Raw genomic sequence first — 19,829 nt, forward strand, 5'->3', positions numbered from 1 at the left:
ATTGCCTTTTTTGGGTTACATTATCTCACAAGAGGGTCTGGCTATGGATCCTGCGAAGCTCTCTGCTGTCCTGCAATGGTCCGAACCTCATTCCTTGAAGGCGGTGCAACGCTTCTTAGGATTCATAAATTATTACAGGCAGTTCATACCCCATTTTTCTACTTTGGTGGCCCCTTTGGTGGCCTTGACTAAGAAAGGTGCTAATCCCAAAGCCTGGTCTACTGAGACATCTCAGGCTTTTGAGGCAGTAAAAAGACACTTTTCAACTGCTCCCGTTCTTCAAAGACCCGATGAGAATAAGCCCTTCCTCTTAGAGGTTGATGCCTCTTCAGTGGGTGCTGGTGCGGTCTTGTATCAAAAGAATGGTGCAGGTAGAAAAAGGCCGTGTTTCTTCTTTGCTAAAACCTTTTCACCGGCAGAGAGAAACTATACCATTGGGGATAGGGAACTGCTCGCCTTGAGATTAGCCTTGGAGGAGTGGCGTCACTTGCTTGAAGGAGCGAAACATCCTTTCCAGGTCTATACAGACCATAAGAATCTGACGTACTTACAAACCGCTCAGCGTCTGAATCCTCGCCAAGCCCGCTGGTCCTTGTTTTTCTCCCGCTTTCACTTCTCCATCAACTATCTGTCTGGGAGTAAGAATAACAAGGCAGACGCCCTGTCTCGCTCTATGCTTTCTACCCAGGAAGAGATTGACGAACCTCGTCTTATCCTTCCCTCCAGGGTTTTTCATACGCTCTCCCCTGTGACGTTAGACCAAATCCCACCGGGCAAGACCTTTGTTCCGCCTGATCGACAGAATGATATACTGTCATGGGCCCACACCTCAAAGGTGGGTGGGCATTTTGGTATTAGACGGACACGAGAGTTACTGGAGAGGTGGTATTGGTGGCCACACTTAGCCAGCCACGTCAAGAGATATGTCGGTTACTGCTACTCGTGTGCTCGCAACCGTCCATTACGGCAGAGACCGGCTGGGCTCTTGCATCCTTTACCAGTGCCAGATAGACCATGGGAGGTGGTAGGCATGGACTTTGTGGGTGATCTTCCATGTTCACAGGGACATAGATTTGTGTGGGTCATTACGGACCATTTCTCCCGGATGGTTCATCTCGTACCGTTATCGAGAATCCCATCTTCCAGGGTACTAGCCAAACTATTCCTCAAGCATGTCTTTAGGCTTCACGGGATGCCAGATCGTATCATTTGTGATAGAGGCCCGCAATTTACTTCCCGTTTCTGGCGAGATCTTTGTAGCCTTCTGCAAATTGAGTTGAATCTCTCTTCGGCATACCATCCGGAGACTAATGGTTTGGTTGAACGTACCAATCAATCTATGATTATATACCTTCGACACTTTGTTGCTGAGAACCACGATAACTGGTCCTCCCTCCTACCCTGGGCAGAATTTGCCCTTAACAATTCGCTGGCTGAGGCCACTGGGCAGACACCGTTCGTACTCAATAATGGGCAACACCCTAGGGTACCGGTACCGTTTCCCGCTGCTGCACCTCCTCCTCTTGTGGCCGACTGGGCAACTAATGCCAGAGAGGTTTGGGATCGGACTCAAGAGTCGATCCAAGCAGCTAAGGACCGTATGAAGACTGTGTCCGATCGGTTTCGTAGCCCGGCTCCTGTCTTTTCTCCAGGGGACTTTGTGTGGCTCTCTGCAAAACACGTGAGACTTAGAGTGAGCTCTGTCAAATTTGCTCCTCGCTTCCTGGGTCCTTATGAGGTTCTTCGACAGGTAAATCCTGTAGTCTATCAATTGAAGTTACCTGTCCATCTTAGGATTCATGACAAATTCCATGTCTCACTGCTAAAGCCGGCTATTTTACCTCACGCTCGTGAAGTGCACTCTCCTGCCTCTGATTCCTCTCGCTCTAGCTATGAGGTACGAGCCATAGTTGGTTCTAAGATGGTTAGAGGGCGCAGGTTCTTCTTGATAGATTGGGAGGGCTATGGCCCGGAACATCGCTCTTGGGAGCCTGAGGAGGCTGTCCATGCTCCCGACTTAGTTGCCGATTACCTGCGTCGCCGGGAGGGGGGCCCTTGAGGGGGAGGTACTGTTACGGTTGCTGCGAGCACTGGAGACTATGTCCAGATTTCTTGCTACTGCACATGTGCGAGCGCTGGAGACTAAGTCCAGATTTCTTGCTACTGCACATGTGCGAGCGCTGGAGACTAAGTCCAGATTTCTTGCTACTGCACATGTGCGAGCGCCGGAGACTAAGTCCAATCTTGGAGCCATTGCACATGTGCGGGTGACATCATCGCTGACACGAGGTCACATGTCTCTGACACCTTCTATGCCGATTGGTCGCTGGTCATGTGCTTGTGACGTCTTGCTCGGTGATAGGCCAGCATGCCGTCACTCCTGTCGTTCTGGCAGCGGATTGGCTCTGGTGTCCTCCATCTTGGATGAGGCACAGAGTCTATATAAGACCCTGACACACGCCGCATGGTGCTCAGTCCTCTTGGTTCATGCATATGAGTAGACGCTCTGTGCGCGTTCCTCTAGGCATTCCTCTGTCTATGCTAGGTGAGCGCTACCGGCAGGGTAGCGTTCTTATACCTTACAGCTTCGGCTGCTGTCCGTATCCTTACCTCTTAGGGGAGCGGACATAGGCAGGTGCCTGAGGCACATGGTCTGGCTGGGCCTTGTGATTCTACTCGTAGGTGGACGTTGCCGCTAGGGTAACGTTCCTTATACTGCGTCTGGCAGTTGTTCGTATCCTCGCACACTAGGGGAGCGAACAGAGGTAGGAGCTTTGTGCGGCTTACGCTGCTGTTCGTCTCTTTTGCACCACTAGAAGAGCGGACCTAGGCAGGTGCCATATCTAGTGGTTCGTGTCCTCGCACACTAGTGGAGCGAACGCAGGTAGGAGCTTTGTGCGGCTTACGCTGCTGTTCGTCTCTTTTGCACCACTAGAAGAGCGGACCTAGGTAGGTGCCATTTCGCACACATTGCCTTTGTCTCTGTGATTATTAACAGAGATCATTCCACACACCCTCCAAGTAAGGGAGGAATTGCTTTACTTACTTATTATATCCTTCTGTCAGTTAACAATGGTATTGCACTCTGCCATAGTCTGCAGCAAAGTCTTTGCACGGTGGACCCTGACTGTCTGATACTCCTTTCGGTTATTATCAGACAGCCCCCCGTAACAGTGGGGATATGTGAGTACTTATGGCATTCTGCATTAATGAATGCTGTTCTGGGTGTGCGCAGTATGAGGCATCTGTGATGCATCGGTTTTCGATTGAGGTGGCTGCTGGAACATGTGGCACCACTAATTACTGATAGCGAGGGACCTTTGAGAGGTATATATGGTTGGGGTCCAGCAGTGTACAGCGTCCCACTGGCCACTAGCACACATGCAGAAAGCAAGCTGTGTGTGAACACATGGACTACAAACGTGCTGTGTGTGTATACACCTGCCATTGCAGGGTATACGTCCCTATTCTCCCCTGATGAACTCTCTGATTATTTGGAGAGGGAAATGTGTTGGGAGGGGTTCATTTTGTTTGGGGTAGCCTATCTGACTTGGGTGCTGCCCTTGTAAGGGCGGAAGTTACTGCATGGGCACGACAGCGGTAATATTTATTGACGTGTTCCCCCTTTTTTCAAGCTGGCCCTCTTCCGCCTTTATATATCCAGTGGTGTATGATCTACTTGTGGAGAAGAATTGGGTGAGATCTATACTTTTTTTTACATTTTAATGCACTGCACTTTGTTATTCTATTATGTATTGTCTGTTTGAGATATCAAATATTAAAAGTTATATTTTAATCCTTGCCATATAGCTACAATTTACAGGATTTGGGCTGCACATTTTTCCTGCATAGCGGATTTGCTGTTTGTTTGATTATCACTATACTTGGCATGGCTGGTTTTCTGGCATCTGGACCGGATACTACTTCGTGGCTCACTGAGGCTAGGGATATTTTTTCTGAAAAACAATTCACACAAAAGAAATATTTGCCGTCTTATACTGCAGCATTTAAGGAGATAACAAAAACATATAAAGAGCAAGTAACAAGTTGGTGGGAGGTGCAGAGTTTGGATAATTATTTGAAAAACAAAATAGTACCTAGAGGTTTGCGTATGTATTTGTTACCAGCACCTATGTGTCATACCCCTCAGCTGATAAGTGCTTGGGAGAAGGAAGCCACTGCTAGCTCCCTGAGATTTATGAAGTTACTTCTGACAGAAGAAAAAGTCTGCCTTGAAGCTCTAAATATTAAATTGAAAGACCAAATAGAGCATATAAAAACTTTTCAGGGTGAGACTGATTTTGTAGCAAAAAAAAAAATCTTTTACAGAATACAGTGGAAAAATATCAGTATCGTATTAAAGAGAGAAAACATACAATTTATACGTGATCTGCAGGACTTTAATGACAATAAAATCTACCAGTTTGCTTCAGCTGAGAGGATGACAGAGATTTCTGACTCTGAGGGAAAATATCAACATTTTCATAACCAACAGAAGGTAAGAGATTTTACAAAGGGAACTCTAGACGTAACCGATATTGTCCTATAGTGCCAAATAACGGGTCTTTTTTAGATCGACAACATTTTCTCAGGGGCCACAAAACAAAAGGCAAGGAGTAAATTCTCAAATTATTAACTTATCAAAACAGTCTCTCACTAATTGTGAAATGGCGGTATTAAGCAAGGGACTATCTTTTGTTTCAACAAGTGATTTATCTGTATTTGACTTTATTGTGGATCTGAACTTGTTTGTAAGAAAACTTCGGTGGAAGAAATATTTCAAACTTAAGGATAACAGACTATGTGATGAACTGAATATACCATGTGACATGTTGGGGGGATGTAAGACTCTTGTCGGATTTTGAAACACCAATTATTAGTAATACAGGGATGGGCCCTTTTACTAGTCTGAAAAATCCGAGTACTAAAATGCCTCCGAGTGCTACAATATCTCAGCCATTGATGTTTTTTTGAATTTGGTGATGCAAGAAGTCTGTTCATCCTTTAAAGCCTTCCCCGATCAGACTGAACCCTCACATGAACCTGGGGTTCGTAAACTTATAACACAGAGCAATAATCTCACTAAATCTGAGATGAAAGCTCTTTGTGTTTTGGAAAAAGATACCACAATTACTATAAAGCCCTCTGATAAGGGGGGGCAATATTGTTGTAATGGATTCACAGGAATATCGCAAAATTTGCTTCAAAATTCTAAGGGATAGTGCCACATATAAAATGATTTCTGGCAACCCATTGGAATCTCCCAGGAATTTTTTGAGAAAATTGCTGAGCAAGGCAAAAGCTGATAGATTGGTCAACAATGATGATTTATCTTTTTGGTTCCTGATTTCCCGGTCATGTCTACATTTTACATCTTACTTAAGGTCCATAAGGGGATCACATCCCTGAGAGTTAGGCCTATTGTATCAGGTGTTGGCTGTATTGGACAGAATGGTGGTATATATCTTGATGAAATACTAAATCCATTTGTATCATCATTACCTTCTTACATTAGAGATAGTATGGATTTTATCAAGAGGATCGAGGGGGTCACATTGGACTCAGGTACTTTTTTGGCCAGTATCGATGTGGAAACTCTTTATTCCTCAATACACCATGACCAGGGTATGAGGGCCATTGAGTATTTCTTAGCAACAAGGAGTCAACAGTTTGAAACTCCTAATCAGCTAATTCTTTCCTTGCTACACTTTTTTTTGCATAACAATTTTCTGATGTTTCTGTATACCACCAGCTCAGGGGCACAGCTATGGAGAGCCCTTGTGCTCCCTGTTATGCTAATTTGTTCCTGGGCTGGTGGGAGGACACCTGTGTGTTTTCCGAGGCGATGTCTAAATACACCAGTATGAGCGAAATTTGGACTTGTTTCATAGACAACGTCTTTCTATTGTGGAAGGGCCCCAAGGATGAATTTTCAAACTTTGTACAGGATTTAAATTGTAATTCCATAGGTATTACATTTACATCTGTGATTCATCCAAAACAACTATCTTTTTTAGACCTCTTGATTTCGACAGATCCTCAAGGGGGACTTCAGACAGCCATGTTCAGAAAGCCCACTGCAACGAATTCCCTCCTGAATTGGAACAGTTACCATACGTTCACTCTCAGGCTTGGGATCCCCAAGGGTCAATACTTAAGGTCCAGTCACACTAAGCAACTTACCAGCAATCCCAACAACGATAGGGATCGCTGGTAAGTTGCTAGGAGTTTGCTGGTGAGATGTCACACTGCGACGCTCCAGCGATCCCACCAGCAACCTGACCTGGCAGGGATCGCTGGAGCGTCGCTACACAAGTTGCTGGTGAGCTCACCAGCAACCAGTGACCAGCCCCCAGCGCTGCGTGGAAGATACTGCGCTTGGTAACTAAGGTAAATATCGGGTAACCAACCCGATATTTACCTTGGTTACCACTAGAGATGAGCGAACCGGTCCCGGTTCGGCTCGAGGCGGTTCGCCGAACGGAGGTCCCGTTCGAGTTCGGTTCGTCGAACGTTCGACGAACCGAACTCGAACTGCATAGGAAACAATGGCAGGCATTCACAAACACATAAAAACACCTAGAAAACACCCTCAAAGGGGTCCAAAAGGTGACAAACAACTCAAACACATGGGAAAGTGACAAGGACATATACTCATGCGAAAACAAAAGAGCTGGACAAGGAAAAAGAGGAGGACACACAGATATATGAGTATATGCAAGGAAACATCGATGCCATTACTGTGCAACTTGAGCCCTGCTCATTTTAGGCTTCCAATCTAGATAAATTGCCTGAGCTCTGTCTTCAGTGCTGCTGGGGGTCTGCTGGCAGATAAGCACACGTGTCTGTCCACTGACAATGTGGACATGGCTCTCAGAGGACTTTTCTTCCCCTGGGTCAGCCAGGGCACGGGAAAGGCACGCGTATTTTTGAGAGTGCTTCATGCAAAGCATCTTTTTCTTTTTCAAAAGGGGGCTCAACCGATGCCAGTCAAGTGGGGTGTGTGTGGCCCAGTTAGTGGCAACGAGGGAGACTGTGGTTGGAGTCCCCTCGCTGTGTTTCTAAAAGAACCAAGATGAACAAGTCATGGCTCTCAGAGGACTTTTCTTCCCCTGGGTCATCCAGGGGACGGGAAAGGCACGCGTATTTTTGAGAGTGCTTCATGCAAAGCATCTTTTTCTTTTTCAAAAGGGGGCTCAACCGATGCCAGTCAAGTGGGGTGTGTGTGGCCCAGTTAGTGGCAACGAGGGAGACTGTGGTTGGAGTCCCCTCGCTGTGTTTCTAAAAGAACCAAGATGAGCAAGTCATGGCTCTCAGAGGACTTTTCTTCCCCTGGGTCATCCAGGGGACGGGAAAGGCACGCGTATTTTTGAGAGTGCTTCATGCAAAGCATCTTTTTCTTTTTCAAAAGGGGGCTCAACCGATGCCAGTCAAGTGGGGTGTGTGTGGCCCAGTTAGTGGCAACGAGGGAGACTGTGGTTGGAGTCCCCTCGCTGTGTTTCTAAAAGAACCAAGATGAACAAGTCATGGCTCTCAGAGGACTTTTCTTCCCCTGGGTCATCCAGGGGACGGGAAAGGCACGCGTATTTTTGAGAGTGCTTAATGCAAAGCATCTTTTTCTTTTTCAAAAGGGGGCTCAACCGATGCCAGTCAAGTGGGGTGTGTGTGGCCCAGTTAGTGGCAACGAGGGAGACTGTGGTTGGAGTCCCCTCGCTGTGTTTCTAAAAGAACCAAGATGAACAAGTCATGGCTCTCAGAGGACTTTTCTTCCCCTGGGTCAGCCAGGGGACGGGAAAGGCACGCGTATTTTTGAGAGTGCTTCATGCAAAGCATCTTTTTCTTTTTCAAAAGGGGGGGTCAACCGATGCCAGTCAAGTGGGGTGTGTGTGGCCCAGTTAGTGGCAACGAGGGAGACTGTGGTTGGAGTCCCCTCGCTATGTTTTACATGATTTTCGAACGGCATGACATGCCTAAGAGGTTGAGTTTCATCATCTGCAACTTGTTGGCAAAAGAAAGGCTGCCTTTACACCCTTTGGAGACTGAGGATTTTCGAGACCTTATGCCCATTGCAGTGCCCCAAGAGCCGATGGCCAGTCGTCACTCCTTCTCCAAGACAGGCGTGCCCACGCTACCACAGTAGGTCCCACGCAACCTCACCGATTCCTTGAGAAACTCTGTGTGTGACAGGGTGCATTTCAACACAGATACTTGGAACAGTAAGCATGGACAGGGGAGTTACATGTTGCTGACTGGGCACTGGGTAACTATGGTGAGAGATGGAGAAGGGTTTGCTGTACAAGTCTTGCCGTCCCCACGACTTGTGTGTCAATCCTTCCTCTGTATGTACAAGTTCCTCCACTGCGTCTGCCTCCTCAATCTCGTGTGGGTCCTCCACCTCAGCCCAAACCCTTTGTGGTCAGGCCACCCTTCCTTGTAACTGCGCCCAAGGAATCCCACACACCTCCTTACTATGCTGGCAGCAGAGCTCAAGGCCATCATGCGGTAAAATGTTTACTTTGAAATGTAGGGGAAATGTGAGACACCGCTGAGGAATTGTGGACGGTTAGCTCTGGGGAGTGAGACCGAGTTTCATCAATGGTTGTCTACAGTCAACCAGCAGTCAGGGAAGGTCGGGTGCGACAATGATGCAAACCAGTATGCGACCCTTCTTCAGGGCAATGTGACACACGTGCCTTGTATGGCTCACGTGTTGAACCTGGTTGTCCAGCAATTTTTAAAACACTATCCCTGCCTACATGGCCTTCTGCAGAGGGCACGGTGTAACGCCTGCCTGGATCGACACACTCAGATGGGCTGTAAAGGATAGGCTACAGGCAAGCCACTCACCAAGCTGGACACCCAGAACCCTGAAACCCTTTAACCCCTATACAGTGATTTGGAATTACACAGGGCCCACGTTGATCAATACCTGTGGAAGGCTGCAGTTCCAGAGACTAGTAGTCATGCAGGTTCAAAAACATTAATTGAGGAAGAGGAACAGAATGGGATGGCCAGGACTTAATCAGAAAACAAGCAGAGGTGAAATGCGGATCGGACAACGAGGTACATAAACAGCAAGCAGGAAACGTAGTCAGGTAACAAGCACACAAACTCATAAAACTGAACTGGGGGTAACAGTAACAAGAGGTTCATAGCTTTGTCTGCCAGTGGTCTGCAGACAGGAGGGGCCTAAAAAAGGGTGTGGTGTCTTCCCATTGGGACCAGAGTACAAATTGATTGAGTGGACTACGTTGGTGACTTAAAAGCCGTGTGCGGCAATGATGCAAACCTGTCTGCGGCCCTTCGTCAGGGCAATGTGACACACGGGCCTTGTATGGCTCACGTGTTGAATCTGATTCTCCAGCAATTTTTAAAATACCATCCCGGCCTACATGGCCTTGTGCAGCGGGCACGCTGCTATGTGGTCACTTTCATCCTTCGCACCCAGCAGCTCAACAACTTTCATCGCTCCGGAAGTCTTAGGGTCTGGCAGTTAAACGCCGGAAATGCGATGTTCCGACACGCAGGAATTGGAATCTGCACATGTTGCAGCGTGTGTGGCAGCACCGCAGAGCCCTGCTGAAATACGGTATGACGTATACCCTGGGCTAACTTGATCCAGAGGTGGTGCAGATCACACTGCTGGAGTGGTGTAAGATCAAGGACCTATGCACCCTTCTACACAGTTTCCAAATGTCGACGAAGATGTTTAGCACTGGCAATGCCATTCTCAGCGTGACAATTCTGGTCACCTACATGATGGAGCAAACTGTAAGCATTATTCGGAGTCAGGTATTGGTCCAAGAGGAAGGTGAGGAAGTACAGGAGGAGTTATATGCAGAAGGGATAATAAGATCTACAAGGTCCATACGGTAAGCGGCACCTAGGCAGCAGTTATGGTGGGGGATAGGAATTAACAAGGGCGCATAGTAATAGCAAAAATTGTTGAGGAAGGTGCAGGAGCCATGAAGAAATGGAGGACGAACTTGCGATGGGCATGGAAGACTCAGCAGATGAGTGAGAGCTTGCTCACATTTCGGTTGTGCGAGGTTGGGGGGACAGGGCAGAGGAAGGAGGCACGATTCTCACCTCTCTGCCACCAACACACCAAGGACTTGGTCCTCCTGGATGCACAAGACACATGAGCGTCTTCTTACTGCACTACCTACAACATGACCCTCGGATTGTAGGAATTCAAAGTAATGCTAACTACTGGGTTGCCACACTGTTAGATCCCCGGTACAAGACAAAATTTGGCGAAATAATTCCTGCCATATAAAGGGACGCACGTGTACAGGAGTATCTTCAGAAGGTGTTACGCAATCTTCGATCTGCTTTTCCACTAAACACCAGTGCTGCACAGAGTGAATCTCAACGGTTTGTCATGGATAGGAGGAAATGGTCTTTTACTTGTCCACATCTGAGGGACCGAGGGCTGGCTGTTGCACTTTTGGTCATATACAAAATGAGTTGAAAAAGGACAGATGCGGGTGAAAAGGGGAACAGGTGTGTTGGAAAGGGGAAAAAAGTTTTGGTCCGTGGGTTTGGTGGTTAAGCAAAAGTAACATTTGATGAAGAAACACCATCTGTTACGGTGGGACTGGCAGATTTGGATAAGGTGGTATATACTATGTTACCGCTATATAACGAAAATTAATAAGAAAAGAAAGAGAAAGGTATATATCCCCATCAGCAGTCAGTGTCCACCGTGCTCCCAGATGGAAAAGGAGAGGTTGGCAACTGGAAGGTTCGGCGGAGGATACAGAGCTGTGTGGCTATGAAACTAATAGTAGCCTGAACCAAGTTAGACGCCACTCGGATCTTGAGTCTGGGAGCCCTGTTAGCGTAACAGGGTCCACACGCCCACCCAGCCCAGGAACTCACTGTTAACATCACAGGGGCCATTCAGGACGCTGACCGTGTGCATTGGGGCCACACCTGTGAACAGCAGGCGCATCAGCAGCAGCAGGCCTGTTAATGCCACTGGGCTGCACAAGCAGGACTTGTAGGACAGGAGCTGGTCTTAACCGTTCTGCGTTACCAACTGTGGTGGCGGCCTGCATCGACGCCCTATCCCTGCTTACCTCTGGCCTAAAGCCGCAATGGGTTCAACATATGGAGGTGTGCTCTTTCGGAGCATAATAGAAGACTGCACACCTCCTTGTTGTCTCCAGCCCCTTTTATAACCTGGGTCCGCCACAAACCAGGGTGGACCAAAATGCACCTCCTGGAGACAAAAGCAGAGTGATACGTCATGAGTGGCATAACTAGCGTCCTATTTGGAACCGCAACTTCAATGATGACCTCATGGCTGTCATGACCCAAACACCTCACCAGTCATCGTCTGACCATCAATAATGAGGTGACAAGTCATAGGGGCGGGCCTCTGCAAGCCATTTGGGAGTGGCCTGGGCACATCGTTAGGACACCTGATGCCCTGTGGTCTAAATGGGCCCCCCACATCAGGGGCAGGGCCAAAGAGTTCATTACCGGACCTAGTTTCTGATGCAGTAAGTGCCTGACCATGGTCAGTTGCATGAAATACAGTCTCTGAAAAAAGACTATCAGCTTTAGCATGGTGTCTATGCACAACACAGGACTTAGACCCGGCACGGAGTGCAAGTACCTGTGCAAAGAGGCTTTTCGCACTAAGTGTGGGAGCATGCGCTGTAGCCCGAAATGAAGACTTAGCCTCAGGAATGGCACAGTCAGGCTGAGCATACTCACTAGGCGAAACACTGGAGTTAGGCTGCGGCTGGGGTAAATCGGCACACGCATGCACACTAGCTGCCTCTCCACACTTAGACGTGGAGGAGAAAGCAGCCAGCTGGACAACCCGAGGCACAGGCCTAAATGGCAGCTGATGCCTGGGCGCAACTGAAACCGCAGCAGGCTGCTTGCGTTTAAGGCGTCACCGTTTTGTAACAACAAATAACATTAAAAAGAACAGGTGTACTTCTTCCCATGGATAATCTGTTATGATCCCTTTTTTCATGGACACGACCATCGCTAACAAATGTAGATGAGGCCAAATCAGCAGCTGCTTCAATGGATCTGAATTGCTCCATAAAGTGGCCTCTCCTCCACCCCAATTTCAAGATCCCAAAGACTCCATTCCTCTGTGGTGTCAATCCAATCGCACTTGCTTCCTAACAGCTCTCAAGTTTCCACCAGCCCTGCTGAGTATGGGGTGACAGAGATGGTTGAGTTTGCATAGCTGTTCAGTCGCACTATAGCCTGGGAATCAGAGGTCTGCTCCAAAGCTGCAATGAGTACAGACAAGGAAGTTATTATTATTTTTATTATTATTGATATATAGAGCACCATTGATTCCATGGTGCTGTACATGAGAAGGGGGTTACATACAGAATACATATACAAGTAACTATAGACAGACTGGTACAGAGGGAAGAGGGCCCTGCCCTTGCGGGATTACATTCTAAAGGATTTTTGGGAGGAGACAGTAGGAGTTGTTTAGGTTGAGCGTCAAGTACGTATGGTGGTGGTGTCATTGAAGGTTATAGTCATTTCTGAACAGATGAGTTTTCAGATTCAGTATGAAGCTTGCGCGTGTAGCATATAATCTAACGTGTGGTAGCGAGTTCCATGAGACAGGGGAAATGATCTGCGCAGATAGCCTCAAGCTTTGTGACTGGGATCCAGGCCCCGATGAAGAAGGTGCTGTGCCTAATCTACACCCTCATTTCCAAAAATTAAATCCTCCTGGTGGAGACAATGGGGAACATGATGAGGAGCACAGATACCTGATTGGAAGGACAACTTTACTATTCGGTCAGGGCAGGAAGAGGTTGTCTCGGAGGAATCAGGACGAGGGGAATGAAAACACACAGGGTTATTGATGAGGTTGGAGACAACACTTACTGTCAAACCAAAGTCAGCCAGTCGATGAGGTCAGCAGAGGAGGTGGAGGAGGATGCTACTGACGACGAGGTTACGTTGCGTCTTCCTGGCCAGAGATAAAGTACTGGAAGCACGTCAACAACTGAATCCTGGACCACAACTTTGACTCTGAGCAGATGTCGTGTTGGCAATGCAGGTCGCATGGGCTGTAAGCCTTTCCTAGCCTGTGAATTTTTGGACATCGCAAAGGATCACCAAAGTCATGTAATCTGTAAGATTTGTCAACAATCTGTAAGTAGAAGGCAAAAACTCACACTTTTGAGTACTTCCTCCATGAAGTATCACATGGATATGAATTGACAGCGTGAAGGTGTATTGCTCAGCTTTAGCAACTGTCAACGCAATATGCTTATTTGCCGTTCATTGCATGCATTGTTGCAGACTACACACAAGGGGCTGCTGTTTTTTTGGATCTGCCTTTGGTCACTGAAGCAATATAAAATTGCTCTTCGGGTGTGGAATTGGAGATGCTGTCTATGAACAGAAGGAAAAGCTAAAGGTGTGTGTTACAGCAAGGAGCCACCGCGGAAACAGTTTGTTCAATTGTGAGGGGAGTTGTGTTGTACTTTGATGATGAGCACTGTAACGTCAGTGAGCAGCATCATGTGCCACAGACCAACATTCTTACGGTGCTGTCTATACTGTTTACCGTGAGAGGAGCGTAAAGTCTGTATTTCTGGCAACTGGACATCACAGTACCCGGGTACGGTAGGCTGTGCCCAGACAATAATGCGGGCACGCAACACTTTGTTTTATTAGCAAAACACATATCTGTTTTGGGTAGGCCGACTATATAGACAATAAGACTTGCTGCCTCTGCACTGTCAAATTGTCACGTACAGTTTAAATCATAGAGGGACAGCAACACATGTTTGCATTGACTGTTGCTTTTCAAGATTTCCATGACTGTGTTGCAGAGCTGTGTGGTTTGCATTCACACTTTTATCATCTGCAATATCTGTGAGGCTTCAGCTAACAAGGGTATTCAGGGGGGGTCATGTGTTTTGTCTATGTTTAGGTAGATAACTTGTAAGCTCTTGTGATGCGCCACTGGTAAGTCGTGTTCGCACACACACACACACACACACACGCACAAACACACAATTACTGCTACACAGAGGGATTAGCAGGTAGTAGGCAACAGAATAGATTGTTCAATTATTTAAATTGTATGCATGCTTCTTATTGTTTGTTTTGGTAAAGTTAAACAATCATTTATCAACCCAACTGCCTAGAGTCCTTTTCCTGTTGCCTGGTTTTGCTGCATACTGGGGAGCCCACCCTGTACACGAGTTAAAATGAAGCATAAATCGCAATGTGAATTTCACTGTGCTACAATGCGGCCTAGCGTGCCTGTGCAACCACCGCCTGCCCCATCAAGTGCATCTGCGTGCTCTTCATCCTCTGTGACTGTGGGGACAGCAGTCACACATGGTTTTTCACACTGAACTTCCACTCCTTTACCCGCAACAGGGAGTGTGATTGGCAGGTCATCACTTGTTTTGGAGTGGAAACAGAAGGTATTGTTGAACTGTCAGACATCGAGAGAACCATCATTGGATGCAGGCTACATTATATCCACGCCTGCACCTTCGTCACAGATTGCCTGGACTACCTGCAGTTAATAATTGCATTCCAGAAATGGAAAGGAGTGTAGAATGCACATGTGTTGTACCTTGCTTGGCAGCAAAGGAACACTAACTTAGTATTCCAGACAATTTTAGGAAGGCAGAAAAAGAGTCAGCTCTTTGTGCAAATTAAATAGCGTGGCAAAAGTGGACAGATGGGTACAGTGGCCGTGTTCTGTGGGTACCAGGACAGTAAAAGAAGCCTCACTTTCTATCCCTCCTAATGATCAAATGCAGCAAGGAATTCCCTGAGTTTGCTATAAAATTAGCATAGCTAAATGTGCAGAAGGGTGTCATGCAGAGGTGCTAGAAATAGCTTGTCACCAGTGGGGCACTAATGGAATACAACAGCCAGTTCTATGATGCCACTAAATGGCAGTATTTTTGGCTATCATTATAGCTTATTAAAAACAGAGCAGGAGGGTGTCATGCAGAGGTGCTGCACATAGATTTGCACCAGTGGGGCACTAATGGAGTACAACAGCCACTTCTTGTATGCCACTAGGTACACTGAGTGTTTGCTAGTATAATGGCTTAGTTAAAAAGAGTTGGAGTGTGCAATGCAGGTAGAGGTGCTGCAAATGTCTTTGCACTAGTGGGACTATAGCAAAGTCCAATAGCCATGTTTAGGATGCCACTAGGTACACTGAGTGTTTGCTAGTATAATGGCTTAGTAACAATGAGTTTGAGTGTGCAATGCAGGCAGACATGCTGCAAATATCTTTCCACTAGTTTGACTACACAAAAGTACAATAGCCACGTTTAGGATGCCACTAGATACACTGACTGTTTGCTAGTATAATGGCTTACTTAAAAAGAGTTTGAGTGTGCAATGCAGGTAGAGGTGCTGCAAATGTCTTTGCACTAGTGTGACTAGACAAAAGTCCAATAGCCACGTTTAGGATGCCACTAGGTACACTGACTGTTTGCTAGTATAATGGCTTAGTTAAAAAGAGTTTGAGTGTGCAATGCAGGCAGAGGTGCTGCAAATATCTTTGCACTAGTGGGACTATAGCAAAGTCCAATAGCCACGTTTAGGATGCCACTAGGTACACTGACTGTTTGCTAGTATAATGGCTTAGTTAAAAAGAGTTTGAGTGTGCAATGCAGGCAGAGGTGCTGCAAATATCTTTGCACTAGTGGGACTATAGCAAAGTCCAATAGCCACGTTTAGGATGCCACTAGGTACACTGAGTGTTTGCTAGTATAATGGCTTGGTAACAATGAGTTTGAGTGTGCAATGCAGGCAGACATGCTGCAAATATCTTTGCACTAGTTTGACTACACAAAAGTACAATAGCCACGTTTAGGATGCCACTAGATACACTGACTGTTTGCTAGTATAATGGCTTAGTTAAAAAGAGTTTGAGTGTGCAATGCAGGTAGAGGTGCTGCAAATGTCTTTGCACTAGTGTGACTAGACAAAAGTCCAATAGCCACGTTTAGGATGCCAATAGGTAAACTGACTGTTTGCTAGTATAATGGCTTAGTTAAAAAGAGTTTGAGTGTGCAATGCAGGCAGACGTGCTGCAAATATCTTTGCACTAGTTTGACTAGACAAAAGTACAATAGCCACGTTTAGGATGCCACTAGGTACACTGACTGTTTGCTAGTATAATGGCTTAGTTACAATGAGTTGGAGTGTGCAATGCAGGTAGAGGTGCTGCAAATGTCTTTGCACTAGTGGGACTATAGCAAAGTCCAATAGCCACGTTTAGGATGCCACTAGATACACTGACTGTTTGCTAGTATAATGGCTTAGTTAAAAAGAGTTTGAGTGTGCAATGCAGGTAGAGGTGCTGCAAATGTCTTTGCACTAGTGTGACTAGACAAAAGTCCAATAGCCACGTTTAGGATGCCACTAGGTACACTGACTGTTTGCTAGTATAATGGCTTAGTTAAAAAGAGTTTGAGTGTGCAATGCAGGCAGAGGTGCTGCAAATATCTTTGCACTAGTGGGACTATAGCAAAGTCCAATAGCCACGTTTAGGATGCCACTAGGTACACTGAGTGTTTGCTAGTATAATGGCTTAGTAACAATGAGTTTGAGTGTGCAATGCAGGCAGACATGCTGCAAATATCTTTCCACTAGTTTGACTACACAAAAGTACAATAGCCACGTTTAGGATGCCACTAGGTACAATGACTGTTTGCTAGTATAATGGCTTAGTTAAAAAAAGTTTGAGTGTGCAATGCAGGCAGACGTGCTGCAAATATCTTTGCACTAGTTTGACTAGACAAAAGTACAATAGCCACGTTTAGGATGCCACTTGGTACACTGACTGTTTGCTAGTATAATGGCTTAGTTATAATGAGTTGGAGTGTGCAATGCAGGCAGAGGTGCTGCAAATGTCTTTGCACTAGTGGGACTATAGCAAAGTCCAATAGCCACGTTTAGGATGCCACTAGATACACTGACTGTTTGCTAGTATAATGGCTTACTTAAAAAGAGTTTGAGTGTGCAATGCAGGTAGAGGTGCTGCAAATGTCTTTGCACTAGTGTGACTAGACAAAAGTACAATAGCCACGTTTAGGATGCCACTAGGTACAATGACTGTTTGCTAGTATAATGGCTTAGTTAAAAAGAGTTTGAGTGTGCAATGCAGGCAGACGTGCTGCAAATATCTTTGCACTAGTTTGACTAGACAAAAGTACAATAGCCACGTTTAGGATGCCACTAGGTACACTGACTGTTTGCTAGTATAATGGCTTAGTTAAAAAGAGTTTGAGTGTGCAATGCAGGCAGACGTGCTGCAAATATCTTTGCACTAGTGTGACTAGACAAAAGTACAATAGCCACGTTTAGGATGCCACTAGGTACACTGACTGTTTGCTAGTATAATGGCTTAGTTATTATAAGGAGTTGGAGTGTGCAAAGGACAGGAGGGTACAGTGCCAGGATTGTGGGGCTCTGGGTAGAGGAATGGAAGCCTGCCTTTCTATTCCCTCCTAATGGGGAAATGCAGCGACGAAATCCCTGACCTACTCTGTTTTCAGGACCTGTCACCTATGGCTCTGACCCTGCCCGTACGAGCCCTTAAAAGGACTTATAGAAAGTGCTCTCCCTAAGCTGTCCAGCACTGTGTATACAGCAGTATCGGCGATAGGACTCAGTCAGGACGGAGCTGCGACAGTGATGTCTGACACCAAGGACGCAGAAGAGATAATGGCGTGCTGGAGGAAAATGTCCGGTTTTATAATGCAGGGACATGTGACATGGACATCCTATCACACATGCCGTTGCTTCTCTGGCTAAAAGTCCACTTAGCTGTGTGTGTGTTTGGGATTGGCTGACATGCTGGCCCGCCCCACAAGACGCGCGCGCTTAGGGAAGGAAGACAAGGAAAAAAAAAAAAAAATGGCGATCGCCATTATACAAACAGGAGTGATCTGAAGGCGCTGTTCACGCACAGTATACACTGAAATGTCATAATAGTGTGAGTCACAGAGTGACTTACACTATTACAGCGGAAAGCCAGCTAGGAATTAGCTGTTTTTTTGCTGCTAGAACCGTTCTCGAACGTTTCTAGAACTATCGAGCTTTTGCAAAAAGCTCGAGTTCTAGTTCGATCTAGAACAGGCCCCAAAATCACTCGAGCCTAGAACTGGAGAACCACGAACCACGAACCGCGCTCAACTCTAGTTACCACCGCACGGAGCTACACGTGCAGAGAGCAGGGAGCAGCGCACACTGAGCGCTGGCTCCCTGCTCTCCTAGTTACAGCACACATCGGGTTAATTACCCGATGTGTGCTGCAGCTAAATATGCACAGAGCAGGGAGCAGCGCACAATGCTTAGCGCTGGCTCCTTGCTCTCCTAGTTACAGCACACATCGGGTTAATTAACCCGATGTGTGCTGCAGCTAAATGTGCACAGAGCAGGGAGCAGCGCACAATGCTTAGCGCTGGCTCCTTGCTCTCCTAGTTACAGCACACATCGGGTTAATTAACCCGATGTGTGCTGAAGCTACATGTGCACAGAGCAGGAGCTGGCACTGACAGTGAGAGCGGAGGAGGCTGGTAACAAAGGTAAATATCGGGTAACCAAGGACAGGGCTTCTTGGTTACCCGATGTTTACATTGGTTACCAGCCTCCGCAGAAGCCGGCTCCTGCTGCCTGCACATTTAGTTGTTGCTGTCTCGCTGTCACACACAGCGATCTGTGCTTCACAGCAGGACAGCAACAACTAAAAAATGGCCCAGGACATTCAGCAACAACCAACGACCTCACAGCAGGGGCCAGGTTGTTGCTGGATATCACACACAGCAACATCGCTAGCAACGTCACAAAAGTTGTTCGTTAGCAGCGATGTTGCTAGCGATGTTGCTTAGTGTGATGGGGCCTTTACGCCTGAGATGGAACTGTTCCAGCCGGGAGGAATTCGTTGAAAAGGCAAAGGATCTGAGAGAACGCTTTCGTGGTAAGGGCTATCCGAATTACATCCTGAGAGATGCCTATCACCACTCTCTAAAACAGGACCAAAATCAGCTTATGGTTCCAAAACAAAGGGGGGAAGAGAGTGATGAGAAAATAAGATTTATCACCATCTTTACTAAGGGGGCGAATGAAATTAGACACATATTTGAACAGCATTGGGGGATCTTGAAAATGGACAATGATATTGTGTATGTGATTGGTGCACAACCGTCTGACATTTCGGAGAAATCGATCTTTACGTGACCATCTTACACACAGCCACTTAGTAACAGCAAAATCAATAACTTGGCTTCCAAGTAAACCAATGGGATGCTTTATGTGTGGCTCATGTGTGGCTTGTGATCATATTCAGACAGGCAATACATATACAGGTACCGTCACGGGAGAATGTTTCAGCATCAGAGATTTTATAAATTGCAGAACTAAAGGTATTGTGTATCGGGCCACTTGCCATTGTGGAAAACAATATATCGGTAAGACCATAGGGGAATTTCGCAGATGAGTGGGCGAGCAAATGGGGGACATCAGGAACGATCGTGATACCCCCATTTCTAGGCATATGAACTCACAACACAATGCCAATAAAGAAGCAATTTCCTTCATGGGGATATTGAAAGTGAGATCATCCCCAAGAGGGGGCAACTTTGATAAATTGCTACTGCAGAAGTAGGCGAGAATGATTTTCAAATTAAGGACATGTCGCCCTGAAGGTTTAAATGACCAGATCAGTTTTGGTTGTTTCATATAAATTTCCCTGGCTGGGTGGGTTGGGGGGTATCTGTGCGCTTCACATGTCAGATTAATTTAGCCATTTGATCAAGTTTCATTTTCTAGCCCGGTTT

Source organism: Anomaloglossus baeobatrachus, chromosome 11, assembly GCF_048569485.1.
Source record: "Anomaloglossus baeobatrachus isolate aAnoBae1 chromosome 11, aAnoBae1.hap1, whole genome shotgun sequence".
Lineage (NCBI taxonomy): Eukaryota > Metazoa > Chordata > Amphibia > Anura > Aromobatidae > Anomaloglossus > Anomaloglossus baeobatrachus.